We start from the raw sequence: 15,410 nt of genomic DNA on the forward strand, positions 1-15,410 counted from the left end.
TTTTGGTCTAAATTCAAGGAGATAGAAAGCATTTCTGGGTATTTTTAGTCCGAGAGTGGTGAGGGAGTTACTCCTTGTGCTTATGAATTGAGCAAGAAAATTGAGGAAAAAATCAGAGCTCAGATTAGGATGGATGAGAAGATAAAACCAAGAGAAATGTGGTAAGGACTGTCCCCACAGGGAATCTTGTTGGAATATGACCACAACTCAGCACCAGGACAGTGAATGCTCCATTCAAGGGAATTCTGTACATCACTGTCTTAATCAGTGTTCCATTGCTATGAAGGGACACATGACCATGGAAACTCTTTTTTTTTTTTGGATTTAACAGTATTTAATTCCAAATTTAGGATTTGGGATGCAACAAAATTTAGCTTTGTCAAAATTTTAATAGTACCTTGATAATATCTGTCTGTCATATAATTTTTTTTATTAAAGATTTCCATCTCCTCCCCCTTCCCTCCCTTCCCTTCCACCCATACCCCCACTCCACCCCTCTCCAAGACAAAGAGCCATCAGGGTTCCCTTCACTATGTTAAGTCCAAGGTCCTCCCAGCTCCCCCTAAGTCCAGGAAGGTGAGCAACCAAACTGACAAGGCTCACAGTGAGCCCGTCCATGCTGTAGAGTTCATGTTCATTGCCGTTGTCCTTGGTTTCTCAGTCCTCCTCCACCGTCAGCCACATTCAGAGAGTCTGGTTTGGTCCCCTGTTCCATCACATGGAAACTCTTATAAAGTTTAAAAAAACATTTAACTGGATGGCTTACCGGTTCAGAGGTTAAGTCCATTATCATCATTGTGGGACATGGTGGCGTGCAGGCAGACATGGTGCTGTAGAAGGAGTTGAGAGTGGAAAAAGTAGCTGCATCTTGATCCCACGGGCAACAGGAAGTGGCCTGAGTGCTGCACTGAGAGAAACTTGAGCAATAGAGACCTCAAAGCCTGCCCCTACAGTGACACACTTCCTCCAACAAAGCTATATCTACTTCAACAAAGTAACTCCTATTAATAGTGTCACTCCCTTTGGGGGTCATTTTCTTTCAAACTGCCACAGCCAGCCTTTAAGGTCCAAAGAACTTCAGCCTGATACCACCCATCATCTTATGACCCCATTCTTGGAAAGGTGAGACCATCCCAAGTTAGTAACTTTTAAATCAAAATGGTCTGAGAAAGACTGAATTTTGTTGAATGTGCTTAAGTGTGCCCCGAATAACATTTCTTGGATTAGGCAGAATAAAGGCCTGAGGTCAGAAGTTAACTTAAGTTATAAGAAAATAAAGTTACATGTTTGTACACCTGAGTCTGTGGGTGTAACATCCTATTCTGGTTTTCAGTGTTGTTGTTGCTATAGTAACACTTCAGTTAACCGAAGAGGAGCCTTCTAAGAGCACCCAGCTTCAGGAGGCCTGAAAAGAAGCTGAACAGAAGCTGAAAGCTTTTTCTTGTGCTGAGAATGCCTCAAATCTGGGACAGTAATGAAGATAGTCCAGAGAAAAGAGCACATAGCACACACCTGGGAGCTGGCTGACTTCCATGCTGTAAGTCCTTATTTTTCTCTTCTCTCTTCCACTCCATCCCAGCTGTGTGACCTTGGGCACATCATTTATCCTGAGATCAAGAATTATAGCAAGAGAACTGTGAGGATGCCTGAAACATCATTTGCCCTATGGGGGTGTTAGTCGTTACTTTTCTATCAGATCAGCCTCTTTTGGGACTCAGGCAGAGTTACATTTGAGTCTTGCCCCTTGCTGTTGTCTGTCCGGCATTTGCTGAATGTCCGTTACTATGTCTGTAGATAGAACTGAACTGAACAGGTTGACAGCAGCTAGTAAAATTGGAGTGCTCCCTGGGAAAACGAAGACTACAAGAAGAGGAAGAGGAGAGGAAGGAAAAACGGAGGGAAGGCAGCAAGGCAATGCCAAATGAACAGAGGAGGAAGACCCTGGCAGGAGCCACACCCACTACTGGTCACCTTGGACACCTCAATTTATCTTTCCGGGGCTCATCTGGCAAGTGAGATAGTAGTATTAATAATGATGACGACACTCATAATAATGATGAATAACGATAATACCTATAACAGAGGATCCGCGGGAGGATTAAGGAGCTGTCATACGCACCTACTGTGTTTACCTTTGATTTGCTTTGATGTGTTTACTATGCTGGGAACAGAACCCAGGGTCTTGCCTGTGTTAGGCTGGTGCTCTGTTACTGAGCCACATCCCCGGCCCAGAACCCCATCAATCATTTTCATTATTGTACACATTGATGAGACATTTGAAAATGTGTACCCTCATTTAAAATTAAAGAAATAACAAATGAAAACAAAAACTATTGTCATTTATTGGCCAAAATGTTTTTTAAAACCTACAGTTCTTGAACTGTTTCCATCCTATGAGATACAAAAGTGAATAGCAATTGGAGAGAATTGTTTTAAGATTATTTTTAAAAATATTTATTTGTAAAAGAAACAAAAGCAAAAAATAAAATTAAAATATTTATTTACTTTTATTTCATGTGCATTGGTGTTTTTACCCACATATTCGTCTGTATGAGGGTGTCAGATCCTTTGGAACTGAAATTACAGACAAATGGGTGCTGGGAATTGAACCTGGGTCCTCTAGAAGAGCAGTCAGTGCTCTTAACTGCTGAGTCATCTCTGCAGCCCTTAAGATGATTTCTTTAGGAACGACTGTGCCAAGAGTCTCTCTCTCTCTCTCTCTCTCTCTCTCTCTCTCTCTCTCTCTCTCTCTCTCTCTCTCTCTCACACACACACACACACACTTAAGCCTAGGAAGAGGTGTTCATTAGGATCTCTCAGAAAGGTTAATATGCCGTCCCTTACAGCTAAAGAACGGGAGTGGTGAGCAGGAGCCTGAGGGTGCTGCAGTCCAAGACATAGCAGGGGAATCACAACGAGGGAGACACGGGGGACATTTCAGAACACTGGAATGGGCAAAGCTGTTTTTGATATGACCCGAAGAACACAGGCGACAAGAGTCAAAGCAGACAAATGAGCGTACATCAAACAACAGAGCTTCATCACAGCGGAGCAAAGACACAGCCCACAGAACAGGAGGAAATATTTGCAAACTATTCATCCAGCAAGGGATTAATATCTAGAATATATCAGCAACTCAAACATCTCATCAGTTAGAAAGCAAACAACCCAATTAAACAATGGGCAAACGATCAGAATAGTTTATCATCAAAAGAAAACACACAAATGGCCAACAGGTCCATGGAAAATGCTAAACACCGCTAACCACCCAGGGAAATCAAAGCAAAACTGCGGCGAGATATCACATCACCTCAGTAAGAATGAAAGCCATCAAAAAGACGACAACCAAGAACCGACAGCAAAGATGGAGAGAGACAACTCACACACACCAGCAGAATTAGTAAAGCCATCACAGAAAGCCGAGTGGATATTCCTCAAAAAATAAGACAAAACAACCATATGATGCATCCATCACACTCACAGGTGTACAGCCCATGGATGCGACATTAGCGTGTCAAAAGACATTCTCATTGGCACGCTCACTGCAGCATTACTCCAATAGCCAAGATATGGAAGCAACAAAAGTGACCATCAACCAAGGGGTGGATAAATAATGTGATGTACATACTTGGTGGACTACCATGCAACCGTGAGAAGAGTAAAAGACTGTCATTTGCAGCAACATGGATGAGCCTGTAGGGCATCGTGTTAAGTAAAATAATCCAGCCCCAGACGGAGTGATATCAGTCATGTGCAAAAGTTAAAAAAGGTGATAACACAGGCATAAAGAGTGGGTAGGCTGGGAAAGATAAGGGGAAGGAGGGAATAGAGAAAGGTTGCTTATTGGGCACTGGGTTGTCACAGGTTAATAAATGGAGCACACCCTAGTATTCCTTAGCACCGTAGGGTGACTTTTTCAAATAGCTGGGAGAGCTGGATGTGGCCATGCACATCTGCAATCCCAGCACTTGGGAAACAGGCAGGAGGATGACTGTTGAGGACTAAATGGAACCCTTTCAAAAGAGTAAACGAACAAATTCTAATGAGCCATGAGTTGAAACGAGCTGACAGCCAGGCAGAGAGGCTACGGTGTCTTAACAAATACCGAGAATCCACTGTGAGCACATGTGAGTACCAGCGCCATCAAAACATTCAATGGGTCTACAAAACAGCTGGAAGGGAGGACTGAGTGTTCTCAGTAAGAAATGAGAAGCGGCTGAGAAGGCGGCTGTGGCCATTACTCTGATCCGATCGTGTGTGTGGCATTCACTCTTTGGCTCACACATATGTACAATTATTACGTGTTGGTGAAAAATAAAATGGTTCCAAGTGCATGACGGTGTCCACAAGAGAGCCAGGCTTGAGTATCCATTGTGTTATGAGAACCCAAGGCCATTTTAGGACAGTACCAGTCAAATAAACACTCTCTCCTCCCTCCCATTCTTTCCTTTCGTGAAGAAAGCCAAGGCAGACAGCTTGCTGCCTGGCTCATCCCACTTGGGGAATGGAGGAGGAGCCATCTTTGAATGAGGAGCAAAATGCTAACAGGATTACCTGCTGTAATTCTATGACTGAGCTTGAATTGAGCTTGCACTTCAGAGTGATTACAGGCTGTTTTGTTAAGGAGAAATGAGTAGCGTTTTACATACTGAAACAGGACCATGGATTTCTTCCAACGAGCAGGTTTTTCTAATTATTTGCTTATTACTGATTTTTTTTTTGAGACCAGGTCTGGCTATGTAGTCTAGTCTAGCCCTTCTCATAATCCTCCTGCCTCAGTCTCCCAAGTGCCAGGACCACAGGGATGTATCACATGTCAGCTCCATCAAGTAAGTTTAGAAAGACACGAGAAATAAAATAAATGTTTTATTGTTGCATTCTCTGAGTCTGTGCTTGCTCAGTGTGTTGATTGTGTATGGCTCCCAGCTCCAGCAGCCATTGCTTTGCTGTTGTTTTGTTGGGGTGGGGGTAGAGTTGGGGGTGAGCAGTACAGGTTGAGGGTGAGAGGGTGGGGTGGGGAGTATCTGTCTACCTAACAACTACCCCATGCTGATGGTGGATCCCAATTTCAACCAAGGAATAACTGCCCTCGTTGTACGTTCAGTTCAACATGGCTACTCTCTCTCACATGAGGCTAAAAGGAAAGTCCTGTATCTAAGCTCAGCCAATGAGAATTTCTTACCAGACTCATGAACCCTGACAGCAGGGGTGTCATCATACAGAATTAATTATTCCCAGGAGCCGCCATTAATCCCTGTGCCCAGAACGGCGGAACATACCTTGATTCTATGGTTACTCCAAAGATCCCCTTTCTTCATGCATTAACTGAAGTGGTTTTTGCTCCTCGCAATAGAGAGATCCTGCTTGTCAAACAGGAGGGGAAACATATGTGGCAGAACAGAGCTGGCAATGTGACAAACGTTATCCCTGGGGAGGGAGTCCTGCATTCCTCTAATGGAAGCGTCACAGAGCATATCACAGCTCCCGTGGAGGGTGGACAGTCAAATGGATAGGTAAAGGTGCATGCATTTTTCCTTCTAATAGCATACGGCCGTTCTCTCTGTGGCCTGGTGCCAACTGAAAAGTTGAGTGGAGTCTGAACATCACATGCAGTTGATGGAGCCTGAGCTCCCAAAGTTCTGCTGTGGTGTTTCCATGTAGGACACAATTAGATGGAGTTCATAAAAAAAAGTCACTTCATCCCGAAGCTATGGACCAATTTTGTAGCTCCTTCCAGAAACTCTTTGTCGTCTACTGTCTCTCTTGAGCAGTTTTATGTATTGAAACTGGGTTTTTATTATGTCTGGCTTAATGATGTTTATCTCAGTAGAAGTCAGTGAATCAAATGTCCTGGGGTTCAAGCAGAATAAAATAGATTAGAATCAAGAGTTCTGTATTGAGGGCTGGAAATTTAGCTTGGTGGTATCATATTTAGCTGCAATGTGTGAGGCGTTAAGTTCAATTTCCTGTGTCAAGCACACACACACACACACACACTCACTCCCCCATCTCTCTCTTACACACACACACACTCCGTCTCCCACCCCCTCACATACACACCCTATGTATTTATTCCTGCTTCAGGTGTTGTTGCTTCTCCGACCAATAGCCCTCCTCCTCTACTATCTCCTTGCTAGTATATTGGTGTGTACTATTTAGACACAAATCTATATTTTAGGGGTGGATTGCTCCAACCTAATCAACAATCTTAGTTCATTCAAAATACTACTTAATTTGTTAGTAATTAGTTTGGGGAAAGACGCTTGATTTAATTTCGTTTAGAGAGTCAGTAACAGCCATTTGCTTGGTGGGACATGAGACACTTACTTTCCTTATATCTATGACAGAACATTGTAGAAAAGAACAGCCTCAGGGAGAGAGGTTTGCTCTGACTCACAGTTCAAAGGGACACAGCCCAGGACAGCTGTTGTTGTGTGCCTGGGAGCACACCCGCAGGGACAGCTTGCTCAAGAGCTGGTCTCAACCTCATGGCTTGAGCCTGAAAAGCCAAGTTGGAAGCTGGATGGGTTATAGCTCTCAAGATCTGCCCCATTACAACCTTCTTCCTCTTCCTCCCTCTAAGTCCCATTTCTAAAGATTCCAGAGAGAGAGAGAGAGAAAGAGAGAGAGAGAGAGAGACAGGGAGGGAGGGAGGGAGGGAGGGAGAGGGAGAGAGAGAGAGAGAGAGAGAGGGGGGGGGGGGAGAGAGAGAGAGAGGGAGAGAGAGAGAGAGAGAGAGAGAGAGAGAGAGAGAGAGAGAGAGAGAATACTAACTGGGATGGGCAATGGCTTGGACTTTTTTTTTTTTTTTTTTTTTTTTTTGGTTTTTCGAGACAGGGTTTCTCTGTAGCTTTGGAGCCTGTCCTGGAACTAGCTCTTGTAGACCAGGCTGGTCTCGAACTCACAGAGATCCGCCTGCCTCTGCCTCCCGAGTGCTGGGATTAAAGGCGTGCGCCACCACCACCACCACCACCACCACCACCACCACCACCACCACCACCCGGCTGGCTTGGACTTTTGAAATCTCAAAGCCCACCCCAGGGACTTCCAACAAGGCCACACCTCCTAATCTTTCCCAAACAGTTCCACTAACTGCAAACCAAGCATTCAAATACATACCTGGGAGGCATTCTAATTCAACCAACCATACCATCATAGATTTTTTTAGTCTTAAATAAGATACAAGGAGGATACCATACTTTTTCTGTCTCTGGAAGCTGATGTGTTGAGGATGTGGTGCAGCTTTTTGCTGGCAATGAGCTATGCAGGCTAGTGAACTGATGATGGGGGAAAATGAGACAGGACAGAACTTGCGCTTTAGTGACATTGTTAAGCCAAAAAAATGAAGAGTTTCTAAACTGTCTTAGGTCTTTTGTTATATGAATTAGCGGTAAGTCTATTCATTTCTTCAACCATTTTGTTGACGGTTTGTATTGTTTTATGAAAACCTTTTCCATTCGGTAGTTCCCAATGCATTCTAGAAATTCCCCAAAGGACTCGTTCATATCTGTTATGAGGTGGCAAAGATACTTTTTGCCTTTTTTTTTTTTTTAAAAAAAAAAAAGGTCTAACATTCTTTTGAACCTGTCAAAATGATTATTTGAGAACTGTGGACCTCTCTAGGTAAGCAGAGCAGCTTATTACTTAGATAATTATGAACTGCTCCCCGAGGCTGCGGCCTCACGGCATCTTCCAATCTCCCTGCCCTCTTTGCCCGCCTGCCTGCCCGATCTGAGTTACTCTGCTTGTCCAACCTATGGACCAGGGGAATATTCCAAATATGAAGTATTATCACAAAACAAATGTCATGAGTTGGCTGCTCTATCATGTAGACATTATGGAGGATTTTTTTTTATTTAGTCTTGTGACAATATTACAGATAGGGCTTTCATAACGCTTGTGCCTGAGAGGCTGTTCAAAGTCAAACATTAAAACGAACCCGAGGAAATCCTGACCAGGATCATGTATGAAGACACGTGTCTCTTACCGAGAAGGAGAGGCTGTCTGTGATGCAATAAAATTGGCTCCAAATATATCTGTACGCCATCTTGGCAACAGCAAAAGGAACACACACATGGTGTTTTGGTAGGCACAGGAGCTCCCGGTCTAGTCACCAGGGGCAGAAGCGCAGCAGGAACTGATGTGGGTCCCGAGGCTGTGGAAGAGTTAAAACACGTTGCCACGGTGGAGAAGAAAAAGCTCCTCTGGAGGAACAGCAATTGCCAGGGAGAAGGCAGCTCTGACCTTTGATTCGCTGATTAATTTTGCAGAAAGGCAACCTGCAGAACATTGCCCCCAAGAGCAGGCAGGCCATGACCTTCACCCAGCTCCGCTGGAGAGAAACACATAGCCAAAAGCAAAGCTGACTTTGGGGCTTTTCCAAAAGAGCAATTTACAGGCGTTTCCTGGGGTCACCGATCACTCAGTCCCATGGGTCGTCCTGTCTGATGCCATTACTGTAGTGCCAAGACACGGCTGCCACTGTGGATGCCGATGCCAAGGCCCACGTCACCCACTGCTCCTGCCTCCCCCTTGCTATCTATACACGTGCCTTCCTCATCCTGCTTTCTGTCTGTAGAGGCCCATCTGCCTCTCAAGGCTGTTAGTCATATGTAAAGGCAACAAAGTGTCTGTATCCAGAGCACTCCTTCCACCACACAGCTATAGTTTCCAGGGCTGGGACCTGATTGGTTCCAGTTTATGCTGACTGGAGTCCTGTCCTTGGAAGCACAGAGGCTGAAACAACAGGGGACAAAGGGCAGTCTTTCCAGACACTGAGGACCAGCAGGCTGAAAGATGAAGTCAGCTCTGTTCTGCAGAGCAGGAGACAATGGCCAGCATGGAGAGGCAATAAGAAGGGAAGGGTTGCTGGGCAGTGATTGTGCACACCTTTAATCCCAGGAGGCAGAGGCAGGCAGATCTCTGTGACTTTGAGGCCAGCATCGTCTACATAGTGAGTTCCTGGGCAGCCTGGGCTGCTATACAGAAAAGTCCTATCTCGAAAAAACAAAGACAAAAACAAACAAGCATCAACAAATAAAATAAAAACGAGGAAAAAGATGGGAAAGTCCAAAGCAGAGGTAAGACACCTCCTGGGCTTCCAGGCTCTAATATGGCCTGTGGATCCGCAGTCCTACGACTCCCCACACTCAAAACCGCAACCCTCAGGTGCAGCTCCATTTCTGTGTAGCTTAGCAAATTGTTTCCGGTTAAACGAATCCAGTGGGTTACAGCCGGGGGCCTCTCTTCACTCCTCATGTGCCTTCTCAGACAAGTTGGTGGAGCTCGCACGACATCCCTGCCCTCACTGAACATACAGTGCAGCAGGGAATGCCAGTATCACACAAATAATGACTCAAATAAATATATAATGAGAAATCTCTCGGTTCCTTTCCCCGAAGGACTGAAATATGTCCCGCATAGACACTTATGAAGATGAAAACGCATTTTAATAGGTTTCAAAGGTCAGGTCCCCGCATAGCAACAGTTAACTTCAGTGTTGTGGAAAATGCACTAAGCCTAGCCCCTCTCTGCCTCTTGCCAGATGACTGAGGCCGCTCTGTGGATTGTAGACTTCAGCTCCCATCATCACCTTTATTGCTCTCTTTAAACCCTGGGGTTTCAATTTTCCTTCCCATTAGAGCTATGGTTGCTTCTCACCACCCAGGCCTTCTCCCCTACCCACCTACCCCCGCCGTAATTCTCCAGCTCCGGGCCTGGAGCATCCACAGAAGAGCCACCACGCTCTAGCAGAGGGCTGTTCAGACCCCAAGGAGCTCTGTTGTCACTGATTTATGACTCTCCATCCTCTGCCTGTTGAGGAAAATCACTTTATCAAGATGAAAAGTGGGCGGGGGTGGAGCCGGATTTCCCTTTTGGCTGTGAGTGGCCCTCCTTGCATATCTCGGGACTGCATGGGAGAGACACCGAGGAATCACCAGAGGTGTGATTTGCCTCACACTCATTCAGTTTTGCTTTTCAGGATTTACAGGATGAGATGCCGCAGCTCTGAACGGAGAAACGAGGAGCGAAAGCAGCCTGCCCACACACATGGCCCAACGGGGAATTGCTCCCTCAGTCCCGGAATCGGTGGATCTGAGCACACTGGTTGCTCTCTAGAGTCGTCATCAATATCGTGGTCTCCTGTGTTAGTACTGGAGGGTTCCTGCATTTCTGCCCAGTGAGTGCACCAGGTCTCAAATGAGGGAAGTGAGGTTTAGAAAGGAGGGGTAAGCTGGGGCTGGTGGCTCACACCTGTAATCCCAGCCTTCAGCAGGCTCAGTCAGAGGATTGCTGAGAATTTGAGCTGGGGTCTAGTTAACATAGTGAGTTCTGGGACAGCCCCATGCTACAGTGAGACCCTCTTTCAAAAGCCCTTTCCCCTCCTCCCCCATCGAAGGGACGACAGGCGCCAGAGATTTATCTCAGTTGCAGAACACCTTTGTGACATACACAAGGTTCGGTTCCCAGGATCATCAAAGGAAAACAGAAAAGCAGGCTAAGGAGGAATGAGTTGTTTGATACAATGCTACGAGGGTGGAGCAGAGGCCAAAGACAGTCTGATCTGGAACGTTATTAACAGGCCTTTTGTGGGCAGCCTGAGACACGGGGTGCCATAGAGTGGCCTCGGTACTGCATATAGTAATCTTAACATCACTGAGGCATCCCCAGTCTCAGGCAGATATGGAGATTTATTTCACCTTTTGTTTCACCTAAACAGTCATACCACTATATTATAAAACCTCTAAAAGTAAGACAAAGAAGAGCCTGTTGTCCTACACTAATCTATGTGAGCGTTTAGCTCTTTCTTCTGAGTTTTCCTTTATATTTTGTTTCCTCTGCATGTACTTCAGAGTATAGTAAATTCACACAGTCTTAGGTCCTGTGTTTTCATTTCTTTTCATAACGCAAGCATTTTCCATATTATTACTTTGTCTTCATGACTGTAATGTTGATGATTACTTAATATTCTACCAAATAGATGTATTACAGCTTACCCACTCCTGTTAACATTGGACACTGGATTCCTACAATTTTCAATTAACATAAATAATGGTACATGAACATCTTACACGTTAGCATTCTCTCCATATTTATGTTATTTCTTTAGGCTAGCTTCCAAAAATGGAATATCTAAGCCAACAATCCTGAGCCATTTTATGGCTCTTGAAACAGATTGCCAAATTGCCTGCTAAAAGCTTCTTACCAATTTACATAAACAATTTTGAATAAGAGTCAAAAAAGGTGACCAAATAAAAACGTAGCCAGGAATTAAATAGGAACCGCTCCATATACTCAGTCTTGTAGGCAGGGTGGTTAAACGCATTCTGGCTTGTAGGCCGTGGGGACATCAGAGCTCTCTCTCACGGGGTTGAAAAGAAGAGGAAAATAAAAGGCCGCAGGCTGGCCGTGCTCTTATTACTTCCAAGCTTCCGTGCTGTGGTTTCTTGTGGCGGTGCAAGAAAATAACTCCAATACTGTCAGACAGCGGAGACCCAGGGCTGCCCCCAGAGGTTCCGGTTTAATTAGACGGGCCCTGAATGTGGTCTGGCTCTGAGATTGGAGACATTCCCCAGGTGTTTCTATGGGATGCAGGTTGAACACTCCTGCATGAGTCGAGAGGCTGCCGATTTCAAGACACAAAGACTCTTGATGACTTCCCTAGATTTGTTTCCTTCTAAGCTTCCTGTACTCGGGGAGACCTCAGCCCATGGGTGCCAACAAGTCTCCCTGCTCCGCCCATCCTGAGACCAGAAATGTCAGCTCCATCCGGCTCCCACGTTCCCGGAGTCTGGAGTTCCAAGGATTCCTAAGAGGACCAAATGAGGACTTGAGGAAAGTCAGAGATGACTATGGAGTCTCTGCGCTGCCTACTTGGGATTTAAGATAATGGCAATTTCACGTTCAACTGGAAAGAATTGGTAAACCCATCACATGTCCATTCCTAGAGCAATGGTTCTCAACCTTCCTAATGCTGCGAGCCTTTAATACAGTTCCTCAGGCTGTAGTGACCCCCAATCACAAAATCATTTTTGTTGTTGCTTCATAACTGTAATTTTGCTGTTTTATGAATTGTAATGCAAATATTTTTTGAGATAGAGGTTTGTTAAAGGAGTTGCAACCAATAGGTTGAAAACCACTCTTCTAGCGTCTCATACAGCCGTTTAAAAGAGTTTATTTGTGCTAAAAATGGAAAGCTCACCAAAAATGCTGAATGAAGAAGACCAGGTACATAAATGAAATGCATTACGTTTGGGTGAAAAGAACCCTATTGCATATTTGCTTCTCCATACACAGAAGGTATCTGGAAATCCCGTAGGGACACAGAACTGTGGCCACTTCAGAGGCATGGCTTTGCGGCCAGGCAGCTGGGAAGAAGGAAGGGAACGTGAAATACTTTTCCCACGCCCTTCTCTGTGGCTCCTGCGCCTCTGGTATGTTGTTTTGTTTGTTTGCTTAATTTTAAAATTGTGTGTGTCTAAGTGTTTTGCCAGCATGCATGTCTGTGAATCACATGTCTGCCTAGTGCCTGTGAAGGCCAGGAGAGATCATCAGATCCCCTGAAGCTGGAATCACAGATGGTTGTGAGCCGCCATGTAGGTGCTAGGACCCGAATCCAGGTCCTCTGCCGGGCGGTGGTGGCACACGCCTTTAATCCCAGCACTCGGGAGACAGAGGCAGGTGGATCTCTGTGAGTTCGAGGCCAGCCTGGTCTACAAGAGCTAGTTCCAGGACAGGCTCTAAAAAAGCTGCAGAAAAACCCTGTCTCGAAAAACCAAAAAAAAAAAAAGAAAAAAGAAAGAGTATCAACCACTTTCACCCACTGAGCAATCTTTTTAGCTTCAGATTTTTTGTTTTTGAAAAACTTGCTTGTTTTTCACTACTTCGCCCAGACTGGTCATGAACCTTCCCTCCTCTTGTCTCTACCTCCTGAGTTGTACCACACTCAGTCACATGCTGCTTTTATGATTTTACTTTTCAAAGAGTGGTACAGATAGATGTCTTTGACATTCGATTGTTTGACTTGTAAGTTTTCAACTTTACTATGACATGAAGGCAACATGCATTGGGAAGACATGGAACTTTGGAGCAAGATGTAGTGTCGTGCTCCCTTGGGAGGCTTGTCAGTGGCAGCTCCCATTAAGCCTCGGTGTCTTGGAAGGAAATACCCACAGCATTGTAAGTTACAAAGCTTGATTAGTGGGGGTACATTGCGTGTGTCTCTCTCTTTCTTCCTCCCCCATGTGTGTTATAGGTATATGGGTGTGTTGTGCACGTGAGTGTGCAGGTGCAAATGCCAACACACACTCATCCAGAGGCTAGAGAAAGACGTTGGATGGTTTCCTCTATCACTTAATTTCTTATTCATGTAAGACAGGGTCTCTCACTTCATGGGACTCTTGAGACAGGGTCTCTCACTGCATGGAAAGCTTGCTGTTTTGACTAGGCTAGTTGACCAACTAGCTCCCAGGATCCACCTGTCTTGTCTCAATGCTGCGGTTGCAGACATCCATAGTCATGCTGGGCTTTTTTACGTGGGTGCTAAGGATTCAAACACATGCCCTCAGGTTTGCATAGGGAGTGTTCTTGCTCACCGTACCATCTCTGCAGCCCCATCACGATAATTCAATTTATAATGAACATCTGAGGATTTGACAGTAAGCAGAGGAAGATCTGTACATGGCTTTGTGTCTTGCTGGGTGTGATGATATACATATTAATCCCAGCACTTCAGTGGCAGAGTCAGGCAGATCTCTGTAAATTCTAGGCCAAGATGGTCTACATAGAGAGTTCTAGGCCAGGCAGGGATACAGAGTGAGACCCTGTCTCAAAACTAAATAAATGCATAATTCAATCATCCAGCCATCCCCTGTAGTATAGCACACTGCAGATCTAAAGGTACCTGCACTGTCTCTTCTGAGGTGAGTCAGGCCGGTGTTATTATCATTTTACAAACAGAGTAGCTGTAGCATCAAGAGGTACAGGCATCGAGAAAGGTTCCAGGCTGATAAAAGGTGGGTCAGAGTTCAGGGCTTCTGCTCTGCGGCCCCAGCTCTCCTCCTCCTCTTAGTAACCCCTTGCTTTGAAGCAGGATTCCGATGGCCCAGAAAACACTGGTTTCCGCCTGCCATGCTGCCCGCCTGGAGCCTGGCAAGCATAGAAGATGCCTAGGATGTCCACGGTAGAGAAGACAAAGAACTGGCAGCTCTCTTGCATTCTAGGCGTCCACGGCAGAGTCACCAAGCAGTAAGCATGGTCTTCCTCTGTCTCCCAGGGCTCAGCCTGATGGGAAGGAAGAGAGTGTCTTCTGCTGAAACTGCTGGAAATGTGGGGGCAGGAGGAAGAAATACAATAATTGATTGCTACAGAGGCAGCACGTTCAGCATTTAGGAAGCTGAAATCCATTCCTGGCCGACTCCTAGTCACTGACTCTGGGCAGTAAAGAGTTAATCATCAATCACTGCTAAACCTGATTCTGAATTCTCCCTTGTAGGAGGAAGCTGAGCTTTTCAGAGGTGTGCAGGGAGAGCTCATATCCACTCAGAGGTCCATAGCACACTCCTGCCCCCATGGGCGTCTTTAAAGGTCATTTGTGTACCTGGCTTCCAGCTGCACCCTTGCCATCCCTCCCAGATAAATCCTGAGCACTTATTGAGGGACGTGGCATGCGTCTTTCTTCCTTTTGTGTCCTGCAGTGCCTTGCCTCCAGGTAGCATGAAAACCCCTCCATGTCTGTCAAAGACTGTGTACTCAGTCATGAGGTCAAGAGAGCAGACGCCTGGTTCCCGACACAGTGCTTGAGGGCCAACGGCTCGCAGACAATTTCTTGTCGCTTCTCATTTTCATTTTACTGTGGAGACATGGGACTACTTCCTCGCCATTCTGGGACCATGCATCCCATTCTTCTCCCTCCCTTCTCACACCTACATCTTCTTAACACATCCAAATATTCCTCTTCTCTCTAAACCGAGCTCAACTGTCACTTCCTCAGAAAGGCTCTTTTCAGCCTCTCCCCATTGATGTGGAACTTCTCTGCCTTCTTTCCTAGTCCCATAGTGCATTGCCTGGCTCCCCACTCCCCCGGAGCACATGTTCTAATGAATCTGCTTTGCCAATAGTAAATCAAGGTGGATGGGGGAGGGGATTTCTGTCTCAACACATGACCAGAACCTTCCCATTCATCTTCGAGAACCTACCAGGGAGCTGTCGACACTCAGTGCACTGAAGATGTGCTCACTGTCATCTGCAATTATTTTGTGCTCCTCAGCCACCGCTGAGAGAACTAGGGATGAGCATGAAGCGAACTGAGCTAGACTGATCTGTCTGTTCAGCCCCAGGAATGAAAACAGAGGACATTCACTACTGACTTGGCCAACACTGTCCCATCCATCTATTCTGGACTAAGCCGT

General features: G+C 45.6%; 1 long non-coding RNA gene across 2 annotated transcripts; it reads right to left on the reverse strand.

Moving 5' to 3' along the window:
- Nucleotides 1-718: 718 nt before the first annotated feature.
- On the reverse strand, nt 719-6,507 carry LOC119825333. 2 transcript variants are annotated; one of them, XR_005287207.1, is made up of 4 exons: nt 6,398-6,507; nt 5,280-5,850; nt 1,513-1,607; nt 719-902 (listed from the first exon to the last, which is right to left on the reverse strand). It is a non-coding gene; the product is annotated as an uncharacterized LOC119825333 (long non-coding RNA). The 2 variants fall into 2 exon arrangements; XR_005287206.1 differs by having other exon boundaries at nt 719-1,607.
- Nucleotides 6,508-15,410: the final 8,903 nt, after the last annotated feature.

Source organism: Arvicola amphibius, chromosome 10, assembly GCF_903992535.2.
Source record: "Arvicola amphibius chromosome 10, mArvAmp1.2, whole genome shotgun sequence".
NCBI classification, from domain to species: domain Eukaryota; kingdom Metazoa; phylum Chordata; class Mammalia; order Rodentia; family Cricetidae; genus Arvicola; species Arvicola amphibius.